At 30.8% G+C, this 14646-nt stretch overlaps 1 protein-coding gene across 1 annotated transcript in view; it reads left to right on the forward strand.

The window, feature by feature from the left end:
* Positions 1–14646, forward strand: part of LOC125819302 (bZIP transcription factor 18-like) — a 279276-nt gene that overhangs the window by 156195 nt on the left and 108435 nt on the right. The window lies entirely within an intron of this gene.

The following is a 14646-nucleotide window of genomic DNA, read 5'->3' on the forward strand; positions in this document are numbered from 1 at the left end:
TTTCTCGATCTAACACATATCACTAAACATTTCAGTATCACTTGTTACTGATCCCTCACAAACTTCAGTAATTTCTAGTATTGTCACTCTCTCACCTCAAATAAGAAGATCTACTAGAAGTTCAAGACCTCCAATGATCTGGCACAAGGATTATCATACAAAGACTGGAACAAATAACTGTCTTTAATATTCTATAGCTTCAGTCCTAGATTATACTATCTTGTCATCAAAATATCAAGGCTTTGTTTCTAGATGCTCAGTAGACACAAAACATACTATCTACACTTAGTCTGGTAAATATGCTAGATGGATAGAAGCAATGTAGAGTGAAATAAAGGCCCTAGAGGACAACAAGACTTGGGAGCTGGTAGACTTGCCCAAGAATAAAAAGGCTATAGGCTGCAGATGGGTTTTCAAAATTAAGTACATTGCAGACGATGATGTAGAGAGGTTCAATGCTAGGTTGGTAGATTATTAAGAAACCTTCTATCTACGTGGTAAAAATGGCCACAGTAAGTCTGTTATTTTCATTGCAGCTGCTAGTCATTGGATCATTCACCAGATGTATGTTTATAATGCTTTTTTACAAGGAGATCTATATGACATTGTCTGAAGGTTTCAAGTAACTGGAAACAATCCAGCATATAGATTGTTGAAATTTTTTTATGGATTGAAACAAGCTTCAAGGCAGTGGAATATTAAACTTACTAGTACCATAATTGCATCAGAATTCGACAAAGCACCAAATATTACTCCTTGTTTACCAAAAAGGAACATGGCAAGCTAGTGATAATACTCATATATGTGGATGATTTATTATTAATAGGGAATGATTTTTCTATGATCTAGGAGACTAAGGAAGTTTTGAAAAATCCTTTCAAAATCAAAGATCTAGGAGAACTCAAACATTTCTTAAATTGGAGTTTCCTAGAAGTGAAGCTAGAATTCTCATACATCAGAGGAAGTATGCCTTAGAGCTCATAGCAGATATGGGTTTGGCAGGTGCTAAACCAGTCTTAAGTTCAATGGAGCTGAACCAGAAGCTTACTTCAGTGGAATTTGATGACACCATACACCCTATACATGCTGATACATTGTTGAAAGATCCTGCTAGCTAGCTACCAAAGATTAATTGGGAGGTTGCTGTATTTGACTACTACTAGATCAAATATATCTTTGGCATAATACATAAACATGACCCTTTACTTGACTTCAACGGACAACTATGCCCTCCAACTGAGTGTGCACAAGTAGACACTTAAACTTGTATAAAAATGAACAAGTAGACACACTTGTCCTACATGACATAATACACATAGGACGCCACGTAGGACACAAAATTTTCATGTAGGATGCACATCCAAAGTTAAAGGTCATAGTTGTCAGCTGATGCCAAGTTAAGGGTCATGTTCATGTATTATGTCTAAGGGTGGCAACGGAACCGGGAGGTCCCGGTACCGGTTCCGTCTCGGTTCCGGATATCACCGGTTCGATCCGGTATTATACCGGTCCGGGAGGGGTAACGGGACGGAAACCAGGATTTACCGGTCCATCCTGGTCCGGTTAGTCCCGGTTCCAGTCCCGTTCGGAACAATTTTTTTATTTTTTTTTAAATCTGAAATTTCAAATTTTATAGCCGTTGAGAGCCGTTGGGCAACGGGTTTTGGGCCCCACCAACGGCTCTTTCTTAAAATTACATTTTCATCCTTTTTTTTTAAACTATAAATACCCCTAATCTTTCATTCTTTTCACTCACAAAAATATCTTCTAATCTCTCTACTCTCTACTCTCTAAATTCTCTTATTCTCGTTAAAATTACGAATTTGATCTTTGAAAATTGGAGCTTCAAAATTCAACTTTCAATTTTCGGCTTGCGGTCATACACGTCTACTTTTTTAAGTAGACGTTTGGTACATTCGTTCCATCTCACTTTTCATTTAGTTATTTATTTGTTTGCATTTAATTATTTATTTTGTGAGTAATTAATCTCTAGTCTCTACTTATTTAGTTATTTATTTGTTTAAAACTTTGCTAATCATTTTCGTATTATATATAATTTGCTCACTTTTTATATTTGAATATGGATTTCGGAAAAAACATTATTGAAAAGGGTAAAGCAACCATAGTTAATTCGTTCACTAATTTATCTAGCTCAAAATCCAAGAAAAATAAAAAAACCGGTAGTACTTCTCAATCTAAAACTAAAAAAACTTTTCAATTAAGAAAAAATATGGATGATTATACGCATGTTGATGAAACTGTTTTTAATATTGATAGTAATAGTGGATTAGATCCTTATCATGAACATTTACAAAGAAGATTTGGTAATTTTGAAGAGGAATTACCTGAAGATGATGAACATGATGATGTTAATGCTTATGTTGATAATAATGTTAATGAATATGATGATGATAAAACTGAGCCACCGTCGGCTACTAGTCCCACTCCCAATCCCTCTTCCCCGGCTCCCGCTCCCTTTCGTTGTCCTGCTCCCGTTCCCCCCGCGCATCCTAGGACTAAGGTAGAACGCGCTAAAAAATCAGTTGTATGGCAATTTATGACTCAGAATGAAGATAAAACACAAGCTATTTGTAATAAATGTAAACATAGAATGAATCATAAAACTGTAGGAAAACAGGGTGGGACGGGACATTTGAGTAATCATTTAATGTCATGTTGTAAAAATGAATTTTTGCATGCTAAAGCTGTAGCCGAAGCTAAAAAAAATGGTACCACCTTTCCTGAAAATGTAGGAGTAGAAGGCTCTAATATGGTCCAAACACAATTAAATTCTTCTAATGTTTCTGGTTCTAGTATACAACGGTCATATAGTAGAGAAAAAGATCTTGAAGAATTAGCTAAAATGATTGTTGTTATGGGTTTGCCATTTAGTTTTGCTGAAAATCCAGGTTTTATTCATTATATTCAAATTGTGTATAATCCACATTTTAAAGGTTTTACTAGAAATACAATTAAAAAGGCTATCTTTGATTATCAAGCTCAACATTTTCAATATCTTCGTTGTTTATTTTATTATAACAATTGTAAAATAGCTATTACTTCTGATATGGGCCGTAGTGTAAATGGTAATGATTATTTCACCATTACTGCGCATTGGATTGATGAAAATTGGACTTTGGAAAAAAGAATTTTAGGTTATAAATGTTGTGAAATGCATAAAACCGGTAGTTATATAGCTCAAACAATTATAGATGTTTTTCAAAACTATGGAATTTGTGATAAAATAAGTAGTGTCACATTAGATAATGCTTCTAATAATAGAACTGATGTTGAAATACTAAAACCGTCTCTTTACCCTATTTATATTGATGGTTTTCATATTAGGTGTGCTGCACACACATATAATTTGATTGTTAGAGATGGTATAGCAATGTATGATGATGGTTGCACAAAAGTTGAAACTGCATGTCATTTTATTTTTAAATGTCAAGTTAAGTCTAGACGTAGAGATTTTGAAAATCGTTGTCGTGAATTTAATCTTCCACCTACAAAAATTCCAAAATCAGTGTGTACTAGATGAAATTCTTTATTTGAAATGCTTGAAGTTGCATATGAATATAGAAAACCTTTACAAATGGTTTGGAATGCTCATAATTCAAATATGACATATAGACTTGATGATAATGATTGAAATGACATAAAAGAACTTATAGAATTCTTAAAAGTTTTTTATTTAACTACAAAAAAAATATCTGCACTTTATTATCCAACTATTTTGCTCTGTTTTACTTAATATTTGTGCTATTTCTAGTAAATTTTATAAATTCAAAAATAAACCAAGATTTGAAGAATCTGTTAAGAAAATGATTGAAAATTTTTTAAAATATTTTATTCCTATTACTCAAATTTATTTAACTGCTTGTTTGTTAAACCCACATTACAAAGATGAAGGTGCATCACGAATGGTTGATAAAATATATTTTAATTTGGGTATTGATAGTGAAGCTGATGAAACACCTAGTTGTCAAGATGTTAAAGATAGTATAAAAATTGAAGCTAGAAAATTGTACGACTTGTATAATTCTAATATAAGGAATGTAGTACATAACGAAGAGCCTCAAAGTTCTAGGAGTAGATATAATAATGAAGATGATATTGATGATATGATAGATTGTATTATTGAACTTTCTCATAATGATAGAAATGATTTTGATGCATATATTAATCAAAATACAGAACCTACTACTATTGATCTTCTAGAATGGTGGAGCAATCGCAGTCAAGGATTTCCAAAACTTCAATCGGTTGCTCGAGATATGTTAGCTATTCAAGCATCTTCAGTAGCTTCGGAAGGCGCTTTTAGTGCAGCAAGATTTCAAATTGGAGAGCATAGATATTCATTAGCAGCAGATAGCTTGGAGATATCTGTACTATTTAGAGATTGGATTAAGGGCGAGAGAAGGAGTTATGGTCGTCCACCTTTACCGACCAAAATTGAAAATGACGTTGATGAAATAATGCAAGATTTTAGTGATGACGGCATTGATGCAATGGAAGAACTAGCTAATCAACCAATTCCAGAGCATGTTACTATAGAAATGTTAAATGATTTAAAAAAAGATTTCCTTGGTAGCATGAACTATTAAATTTAAATGTCTATTAGTATGAGTATAATAATTCGAGGTCTAATTCAAACAGAACCCTTCCTAGAAGGTGGCTGTGTAGATTAGATTTTTTAATACTCTACTAATATTTTGTAACTCAACTTGTACTATTTAATTAATATTAATAAAAGTATAGGCTATTCGCCTTAATTTTTTTTTATTATTGTCTATTTGTCTTCAAAAGTTCAAATTTAACTTTTAAAGTGTGAAATTTAAACTTTTATAGTTTTAAAGTTTTAAATTTTCAAACTTTTAAAGTGTGAAATTTAAAATTTTATAGTTTTAAAGTTTGAATTTAAATTTTCAAACTTTTAAAATTTAAAGTGTGAAATTTAAACTAGTTTTATAGTTTTAAAGTTTGAATTTAAATTTTTAAACTTTTAAAATTTAAAGTGCGAAATTTAAACTTTTATAGTTTTATAGTTTTAAAGTTTGAAATTTAAATTTAAATTTTCAAATTTTTAAAGTGTGAAATTTAAACTTTTTATAGTTTTAAAGTTTGTACTTTGAATTTAAATTTTCAAACTTTTAAAGGGTGAATTTAAACTTTTATAGTTTTAAAGTTTGAATTTAAATTTTCAAACTTTTATAGTTTTATAGTTTTAAAGTTTGAATTTAAATTTTCAAAGTTTTAAATTGTGAAATTTAAACTTTTATACTTTTAAAAGTTTGAAAGTTTGTATTTAAAACTTTAAAAGTATAAATTTTTAAGTGTAATGTTCCTAATTTTTTAATTTTAATAAAAAAATTATAATTTATAAATTATTACAGTTGGGACCCGGTTTCCGGTCCGGTCCGGGACGGGTACACTAATTTTTTTCCGGAATTACCGGTTCCGGTCCGTCCCGGTTCGGTTCCGGCTCGTGTTGCCCGGTTCCGTTCCGGTTCTAGTCCGTCCCGATCCGGTTGTCCCGGTTCTGGTCCCGTTGCCAGCCATAATTATGCCTATATCTTTTGTTGTGCAATGCTTAAGTCAATTTATGCACTCTCCAAAGACATCACACATGAATGTTGCACTCAGATTGGTGAGATACCTGAAGTCAGCACCAGTCCTAAGAATTCTAATGTCATTAACATGGGGAAATGATCTAAAAGTGTTTTGTGATGTTGGGGTGCATGAATTAATAGTAGAAGGTCTATTACTGGATATTTAGTTCAGTATGAAGGCTCCCCATCTCTTGGAAATCTAAAAAGAGATTGACAGTCTTTAGAAGTTCAACAGAGGCTAAATATAGCAATGGCCTCCACAGTTGCAAAAAATTGGTTTAAATTGTTGGCTTGCTTCAGAAATTGTGTCAATATCTCCCTTCTGCCACTATACTCAGACATCACCTCAACCCCTCAGATAGATGCTAATTCAGTCTTTCATGAGAGGACAAAACACATTGACATTGATTGTCATTTTATAAGGGAAAAGATCCAAGATGGATGGATTGTCACAACCTACTTGGCCTCGTCTGATCAACCTTCACTTAGGCTCTTGGAAGAGGTCCTCATGCACGTCTTATATCCAAGCTAGGAATGAAAAAAACATTTTCAGAACTCTTAGCTTGAAGGAGGGTGTAAAAGTATTATGTAAATGTATAAGTGTGCCCGGATGATGTTGGTCACATAATAGATTATGGTGTGCATCACACAATTGATTGTGTAATTAGGCCAAGTTGGTTAAATGGTTTATTATGATTAGTTAGAAACATTAGTGAGTTGAAAATGTTAGATTGGATCACAACATGGTAGTCGCGTGGTATATAATGTATTGTAGATTGAAGATAATCAATGAAGTTAGTTTTTCTCTGATCACACTCAATATGTTCCTCTCTATTCTTAGACATGTTGCTTCATCAAGTTGTATTCTAGAATTCATAAGCTCAACAGTTTTTGCTCCAACTTTAATTCATTTGTTTTAATCTTATTGTTTGCTTATGATAGTGAAGAGGAGAGGCTTCCCACGAGCCTGTTTGATTCAGGTGGAATGAAAACTTAAAAAAATGAAATTCATTTAATTTTGTTCTAAGAAATAACTACAGCCTACAAATTTGCTTAAAATAAGATGAAAGGTATTTTTATTTTTGTAGACAAACAACTTATTCTTAGAAAATATGCAATGCTTATTAGTTTTAATACAACAAACCAAATCAATCAATAAAAAACAATCTCAAGATAACTAATTTTAGGATAACAAATTGTAGGATAACTAATCTCATCATAACTTATTTTCAAATCAAACGACACCTAAGGTTCTTTCATAAAAACAATTTTTTTAATGGTGGCAAATATTAAGAACTCACTCGTATTCTGACTTTCTTGATGAAAAAAAATTAAGACTAGAAAAATGGTCATTAACAAGATTTTGTCGCTACCAACCTCCATTCAGTAGCTTGAGCTCGAGAGAGGATAGCTAATTCGAGGCTTTTGATGAATGAACAAATTAAATTGACATCCAAGTGTTGATAAGGACTTGGAGAGATATTCTCTTAATTGGGCGGAGAGGCTTTAGGAGACTTATTTCATCAGTTTGCTCAATGAACATATGCACATGAATGAGTTGATAGTAATTAAAGTACTTGCTTGAGTTCTTATATCTAAGAACTGCAATCCTAGTTCATCTTTATTATTGATTAAAATTCAAGTAGATAAAGTATTCAATAATTTTCCATAAAAAAACCCTAATTCTTCAATAGTAGTTACTAATTAGAATTTCAACATCAATTATAAAGATATGTAAGAGCACTCTTTGTGGAATTCGACCTTAAACTAATTGAATTACTATATTTTGCAATTGACTACTTTAATCTTGTAAAAGAGTATAGTTTGAGCGACACATTGGGTTCCTTCGAGAGAATAACGCTAAAAATTACTAAATTTGATATAGAAATATTTGTAGTAAGAAAGATTCATGATTTAGTTCAACAAGATTATAGTTGATAGATTTAGAGTTTATCTTGACATTTGGTGAAATCATCATCCCAAGCTTTTTACTCGTGAAAGAAAGTCGTCAATCACTTGATTAGTCTTAGAAAGTATGCAATGCTTATTAGTTTTAATACAACAAACCAAATCAATCAATAAAAAATAATCTCAAGATAATTAATCTCAGGATAACAAATTGTTGGATAACTAATCTCATCATAACTTATTTTCAAATCAAACGACTCCTAAGGTTCTTTCATAAAAAATATTAATTTTTAATAGTTGCAAACATTAAGAACTCACTCGTAGTCTGACTTTCTTGACCAAAAAAAATAAGACTAGAAAAAATCATCATTAACATGGATTTGTCGCTACCAACCTCCATCTAGTAGCTGCTTGAGCTCGAGAGAAGATAGCTAACCTGATGCTTTTGATAAACGGAAAAGGGCCAAAAATACCCCTGTATTATTTGAAAAGGTTTAAAAATACCCCTGTACTATTTGAAAAGGTTTAAAAATATCCATCATCCACCTATTGGGCTAAAAATACCCCTCAGTCAATCTTTTTGGTTCACTATTACCTTTGAAACTAACAGCCTTGTATTTTTTAATTATTATTATTATTGATTATTATGTGACGTCTTTTTATCGGATAAATTTAAATTTCAACCCACCAAACTTCCTCCTACCCACCTGACCCATATTGACATTTGTTGACCCAAACCCAATTAAAAGATCCATCAGAGATAAAAAAAAAATTAAATCATCTCATGGAATTCGGCGATATGAGCATAACAGACATTGAATAGGTGACCATGAGAAACAGAAGTGACCATAGCAACAATGCAGTGTTTTCAACATGGAAGGGCAGCAGCGTAAAAGTCAGAGCAACAACAAGAGCAAAAGTAATCGAATTCATTATTAAAAATGGGTAAAAAAGACCTTTTTTTTGGCCCCTTCCGCTTGGAAATGGATGTCTTTGGATTGAGTAATTGGTTTTGTTGGCAGGCATAAATCAGAGACGTATTATTAGTGTCGTCGTATTATTGGGTCCAACTTCCTTCTGAAAGAAGGCATTAAGCTCAACATTTCAATGGCAAAAGCTGTCTGCCCAAAAGATGCAGTTGTGTGCAAAGGGGTTTCTACAAATTCTAACGCGTCAATCTGTTTAAGAATTTGATGTACTTTTTTGAGGTTTAAATTTCAAGAAATGTAATGAAGAAAAATAAGAAAAGGGGAGAAGACATGATTCAATCTTTTTTATTTCTAATGGATCTTTTAATTGGGTTTGAGTCAAGGAATGTCAATATGGGTCGAGTGGGTAGGAGAAAGTTTGGTGGGTTGAAATTTAACTTTATCCAATAGAAAGACACCACGTAATAATCAATAATAATAATAATAATTAAAAAAATATAAGATTGTTAGTTTAAAGTAGAGGTGTTCACGGTTCAGTTTGGATCGGTTATTGGTTAAAATCAAATCCAAACCACAATTAATCGGTTTTTAAATTTCTAAAACCAAATCAAAAAAATAACCGCCGGTTTGGTTATTGTTGGTTTGGTTCGATTTGGTTCAATTTTTTTGGTTATTTCGATTTGAAAGTATATAGTTTTTTGAGGGCATATGCATCTCGATAGACACGAATTCGTAGTACATAAACAATCAGAAAAACTATTGTAAAATTTATTAAGCAATACTAGTCATAGAACAATTGAAACAGGACTAAAAAAACTCATTACCCTGTTAGAAGACTTGTATCTAAAAAGAGAAAGCAATGTATAAATGAAGTGGAAAATCAATATTAACAGAGTTGTCTTGGATAAATATATAACATATTGAATCTTGCATGTTGTGATAACTGAGAATTTTTCCTAATAAACCAAAAAAAAAAAAAATCAGTGCTCCAAATGTAAAAATCACTTAAATAATAAATTTTTGATTGAGTTAGAATTAAGATTTTAATACTTGGGCTGAAATTTAAGTGTTGGACTTAAGAAAATAATAAAGTTAAAGACTTAAGTTAATTAAAATTTAATAAAATATTTATATTTTATTTATGAATAATATATAAATAATTATAAAATTTATATGTATAATTTAACGGTTCGGTTTGGTTATTTTTGCGGATATTCTTTTGTAAAACCAAAATCAAACCAAATAGTATCGGTTTTCAAAATTCAAAATCCAACCAAATATCAGTTTTTTTTAATCGGTTTGATTCGGATTGTGGTTCGATTTGGTGTTTAACCATAACCATGAACAACCCCAGTTTAAAGGGTAATAGTGGACCAAAAAGATTGACTGAGGGGTATTTTTAGCCCAATAGGTGGATGTGGGGTATTATTAAACCTTTTCAAATAGCATAGGGGTATTTTTTATCCTTTTCCCGTTTGATAAATGAACAAATTGTTTTGATATTCAAGTGTCGATCCGGACTTAGAGTGATATTCTCTTAATTGGGCCGGGATGCTTTTGGAGACTTATTTCGTCACTATGCTCAATGAGCACATGCACCTGAATGAGGTGATAGTAAAGTATTTGTTTGAGTTCTAATATCTAAGAGTTCTAGCCCTAGTTCATCTTTATTATTGATAAAAATTCAAGTAGATAAAGTAGTTAATAATTTTTCATAAAAAAAACCCTAATTTTTCAATAGTAGTTACTAATTAGAATTTCAACATCGAATTATAAAGACTGTAACAACATTCTTTGTGGAATTCAACCTCAACTTAATTGAGTTACTATATTTTGCAACTGACTACTTTAATCTCATAAAAGAGTGTAGTTTAAACGACACACCAGGTTCCTTCGAGATAATAACACAAAGAAATTACTATATTTGAATATTTGTAGTAAACAAAAGTCAGAGATTAGTTCAACAAGATTATAGTTGATACATTTAGAGTTTGTCTCAACATTTGGTGAAATCATCATCCCAAACTTTTTACTCGTGAAAAGAAGTCGTCAAACACTTGATTATTTAAATATTATTATTTTTGTTAAGTTAATACAAAAATTCAAATGTATATACCTCAAGAAGTTGATTAAATTGATATTCTTGATGATACGAAAAGTAATTGGAATAGTTCTTCTATGGCTGGCAACGGGACCGGAATCGGAACGAAACCGGGCACCACGGGCCGGAACCGAACCGGGACCGGGATGGACCGGAACCGGTAATTCCGAAAAAAAATTAGTGTACCCGTCCCGGACCGGTAACGGACCGGTACCGGACCGGACCGAAAACCGGGTCCCAACTGTTATAATTTATAAATTATAATTTTTTTATTAAAATTAAAAAATTAGGAACATTACACTTAAAAATTTATACTTTTAAAGTTTTAAATACAAACTTTTAAAAGTATAAAAGTTTAAATTTCACAATTTAAAACTTTGAAAATTTAAATTCAAACTTTAAAACTATAAAACTATAAAAGTTTAAATTTCACCCTTTAAAAGTTTGAAAATTTAAATTCAAAGTTCAAATTTTAAAACTATAAAAAGTTTAAATTTCACACTTTAAAAGTTTGAAAATTTAAATTTAAATTTCAAACTTTAAAACTATAAAACTATAAAACTATAAAAGTTTAAATTTCACACTTTAAATTTTAAAAGTTTAAAAATTTAAATTCAAACTTTAAAACTATAAAACTAGTTTAAATTTCACACTTTAAATTTTAAAAGTTTGAAAATTTAAATTCAAACTTTAAAACTATAAAAGTTTAAATTTCACACTTTAAATTTTAAAAGTTTGAAAATTTAAATTCAAACTTTAAAACTATAAAATTTTAAATTTCACACTTTAAAAGTTTGAAAATTTAAAACTTTAAAACTATAAAAGTTTAAATTTCACACTTTAAAAGTTAAATTTGAACTTTTGAAGACAAATAGACATTAATAAAAAAAAAATTAAGGCCAATAGCCTATACTTTTATTAATATTAATTAAATAGTACAAGTTGAGTTACAAAATATTAGTAGAGTATTAAAAAATCTAATCTACACAGCCACCTTCTAGGAAGGGTTCTGTTTGAATTAGACCTCGAATTATTATACTCATACTAATAGACATTTAAATTTAATAGTTCATGCTACCAAGGAAATCTTTTTTTAAATCATTTAACATTTCTATAGTAACATGCTCTGGAATTGGTTGATTAGCTAGTTCTTCCATTGCATCAATGTCGTCATCACTAAAATCTTGCATTATTTCATCAACGTCATTTTCAAATTTGGTCGGTAAAGGTGGACGACCATAACTCCTTCTCTCGCCATTAATCCAATCTCTAAATAGTACGGATATCTCCAAGCTATCTGCTGCTAATGAATATCTATGCTCTCCAATTTGAAATCTTGCTGCACTAAAAGCGCCTTCCGAAGCTACTGAAGATGCTTGAATAACTAACACATCTCGAGCAACCGGTTGAAGTTTTGGAAATCCTTGGCCGCGATTGCTCCACCATTCTAGAAGATCAATAGTAGTAGGTTCTGTATTTTGATTAATATATGCATCAAAATCATTTCTATCATTATGAGAAAGTTCAATAATACAATCTATCATATCATCAATATCATCTTTATTATTATATCTACTCCTAGAACTTTGAGGCTCTTCGTTATGTACTACATTCCTTATATTAGAATTATACAAGTCGTATAATTTTCTAACTTCAATTTTTATACTATCTTTAACATCTTGACAACTAGGTGTTTCATCATCTTCACTATCAATACCCAAATTAAAATATATTTTATCAACCATTCGTGATGCACCTTCATCTTTGTAATGTGGGTTTAACAAACAAGCAGTTAAATAAATTTGAGGAATAGGAATAAAATATTTTAAAAATTTTTCAATCATTTTCTTAACAGATTCTTCAAATCTTGGTTTATTTTTGAATTTATAAAATTTACTAGAAATAACACAAATATTAGGTAAAACAGAGCAAATAGTTGGATAATAAAGTGCAGATATTTTTTTTGTAGTTAAATAAAAAACTTTTAAGAATTCTATAAGTTCTTTTATGTCATTCCAATCATTATCATCAAGTTTATATGTCATATTTGAATTATGAGCATTCCAAACCATTTGTAAAGGTTTTCTATATTCATATGCAACTTCAAGCATTTCAAATAAAGAATTTCATCTAGTACACATTGATTTTGGAATTTTTCTAGGTGGAAGATTAAATTCACGACAACGATTTTCAAAATCTCTACGTCTAGACTTAACTTGACATTTAAAAATAAAATGACACGCAATTTCAACTTTTGTGCAACCATCATCATACATTGCTATACCTCTCTAACAATCAAATTATATATGTGTGCAGCACACCTAATATGAAAACCATCAATATAAATAGGGCAAAGAGACGATTTTAGTATTTCAACAGCAGTTCTATTATTAGAAGCATTATCTAATGTGACACTACTTATTTTATCACAAATTCCATAGTTTTGCAAAACATCTATAATTGTTTGAGCTATATAACTACCGGTTTTATGCATTTCACAACATTTATAACCTAAAATTCTTTTTTGCAAAGTCCAATTTTCATCAATCCAATGCACAGTAATAGTGAAATAATCATTACCATTTACACTATGGCCCATATCAGAAGTAATAGCTATTTTACAATTGTTATAATAAAATAAACAACGAAGATATTGAAAATGTTGAGCTTGATAATCAAAGATAGCCTTTTTAATTGTATTTCTAGTAAAACCTTTAAAATGTGGATTATACACAATTTGAATATAATGAATAAAATCGGGATTTTCAGCAAAACTAAATGGCAAACCTATAACAACAATCATTTTAGCTAATTCTTCAAGATCTTTTTCTCTACTATATGACCGTTGTATACTAGAACCAGAAACATTAGAAAGATTTAATTGTGTTTGGACCATATTAGAGCCTTCTACTCCTACATTTTCAGGAAGGGTGGTACCATTTTTTTTTAGCTTTGGCTACAGGTTTAGCATGCAAAAATTCATTTTTACAACATGACATTAAATGATTACTCAAATGTCCCGTCCCACCCTGTTTTCCTACAGTTTTATGATTCATTCTATGTTTACATTTATTACAAATAGCTTGTGTGTTATCTTCATTCTGAGTCATAAATTGCCATACAACTGATTTTTTAGCGCGTTCTACCTTAGTCCTAGAATGCACGGGGGGAACGGGAGCAGGACAACGAAAGGGAGCGGGAGCCGGGGAAGAGGGATTGGGAGTGGGACTAGTAGCCGACGGTGGCTCAGTTTCATCATCATCATATTCATTAACATTATTATCAAAACTATCAACATAAGCATTAACATCATCATGCTCATCATCTTCAGGTAATTCCTCTTCAAAATTACCAAATCTTCTTTGTAAATGTTCATGATAAGGATCTAATACATTATTACTATCAATATTAAAAACAGTTTCATCAACATGCGTATAATCATCCGTATTTATTCTTAATTGAGAAATTTTTTTAGTTTTAGATTGAGAAGTACTACCGGTTTTTTTATTTTTCTTGGATTTTGAGCTAGATAAATTAGTGAACGAATTAACTATAGTTGTTTTACCCTTTTCAATAATGTTTTTTTCGAAATCCATATTCAAATATAAAAAGTGAGCAAATTATATAATACGAAAATGATTAGCAAAGTTTTAAACAAATAAATAACTAAATAAGTAGAGACTAGAGATTAATTACTCACAAAATAAATAATTAAATGCAAACAAATAAATAACGAAATGAAAAGTGAGTTGGAACGAATGTACCAAACGTCTACTTAAAAAAGTAGACGTGTATGACCGGAAGCCGAAAATTGAAAGTTGAATTTGAAGCTCCAATTTCCAAAGATCAAATTCGTAATTTTAACGAGAATAAGAGAATTTAGAGAGTAGAGAGTAGAGAGATTAGAAAATATTTTTGTGAGTGAAAAAAATGAAAGATTAGGGGTATTTATAGTTAAAAAAAGGATGAAAATGTAGTTTTAAGAAGTTTGGGGTATTAAAAAAAGTTTGGGGGGTAGGGAGGTGTAAAATGGGGTTATGGGGGTGAAAGAGCCGTTGGTGGGGCCCAAAACCCGTTGCCCAACGGCTATAAAATT

Source organism: Solanum verrucosum, unplaced genomic scaffold (assembly GCF_900185275.1).
Source record: "Solanum verrucosum unplaced genomic scaffold, falcon-dt-bn FXZP01000207.1, whole genome shotgun sequence".
In the NCBI taxonomy this organism is placed as follows: Eukaryota; Viridiplantae; Streptophyta; class Magnoliopsida; order Solanales; family Solanaceae; genus Solanum; species Solanum verrucosum.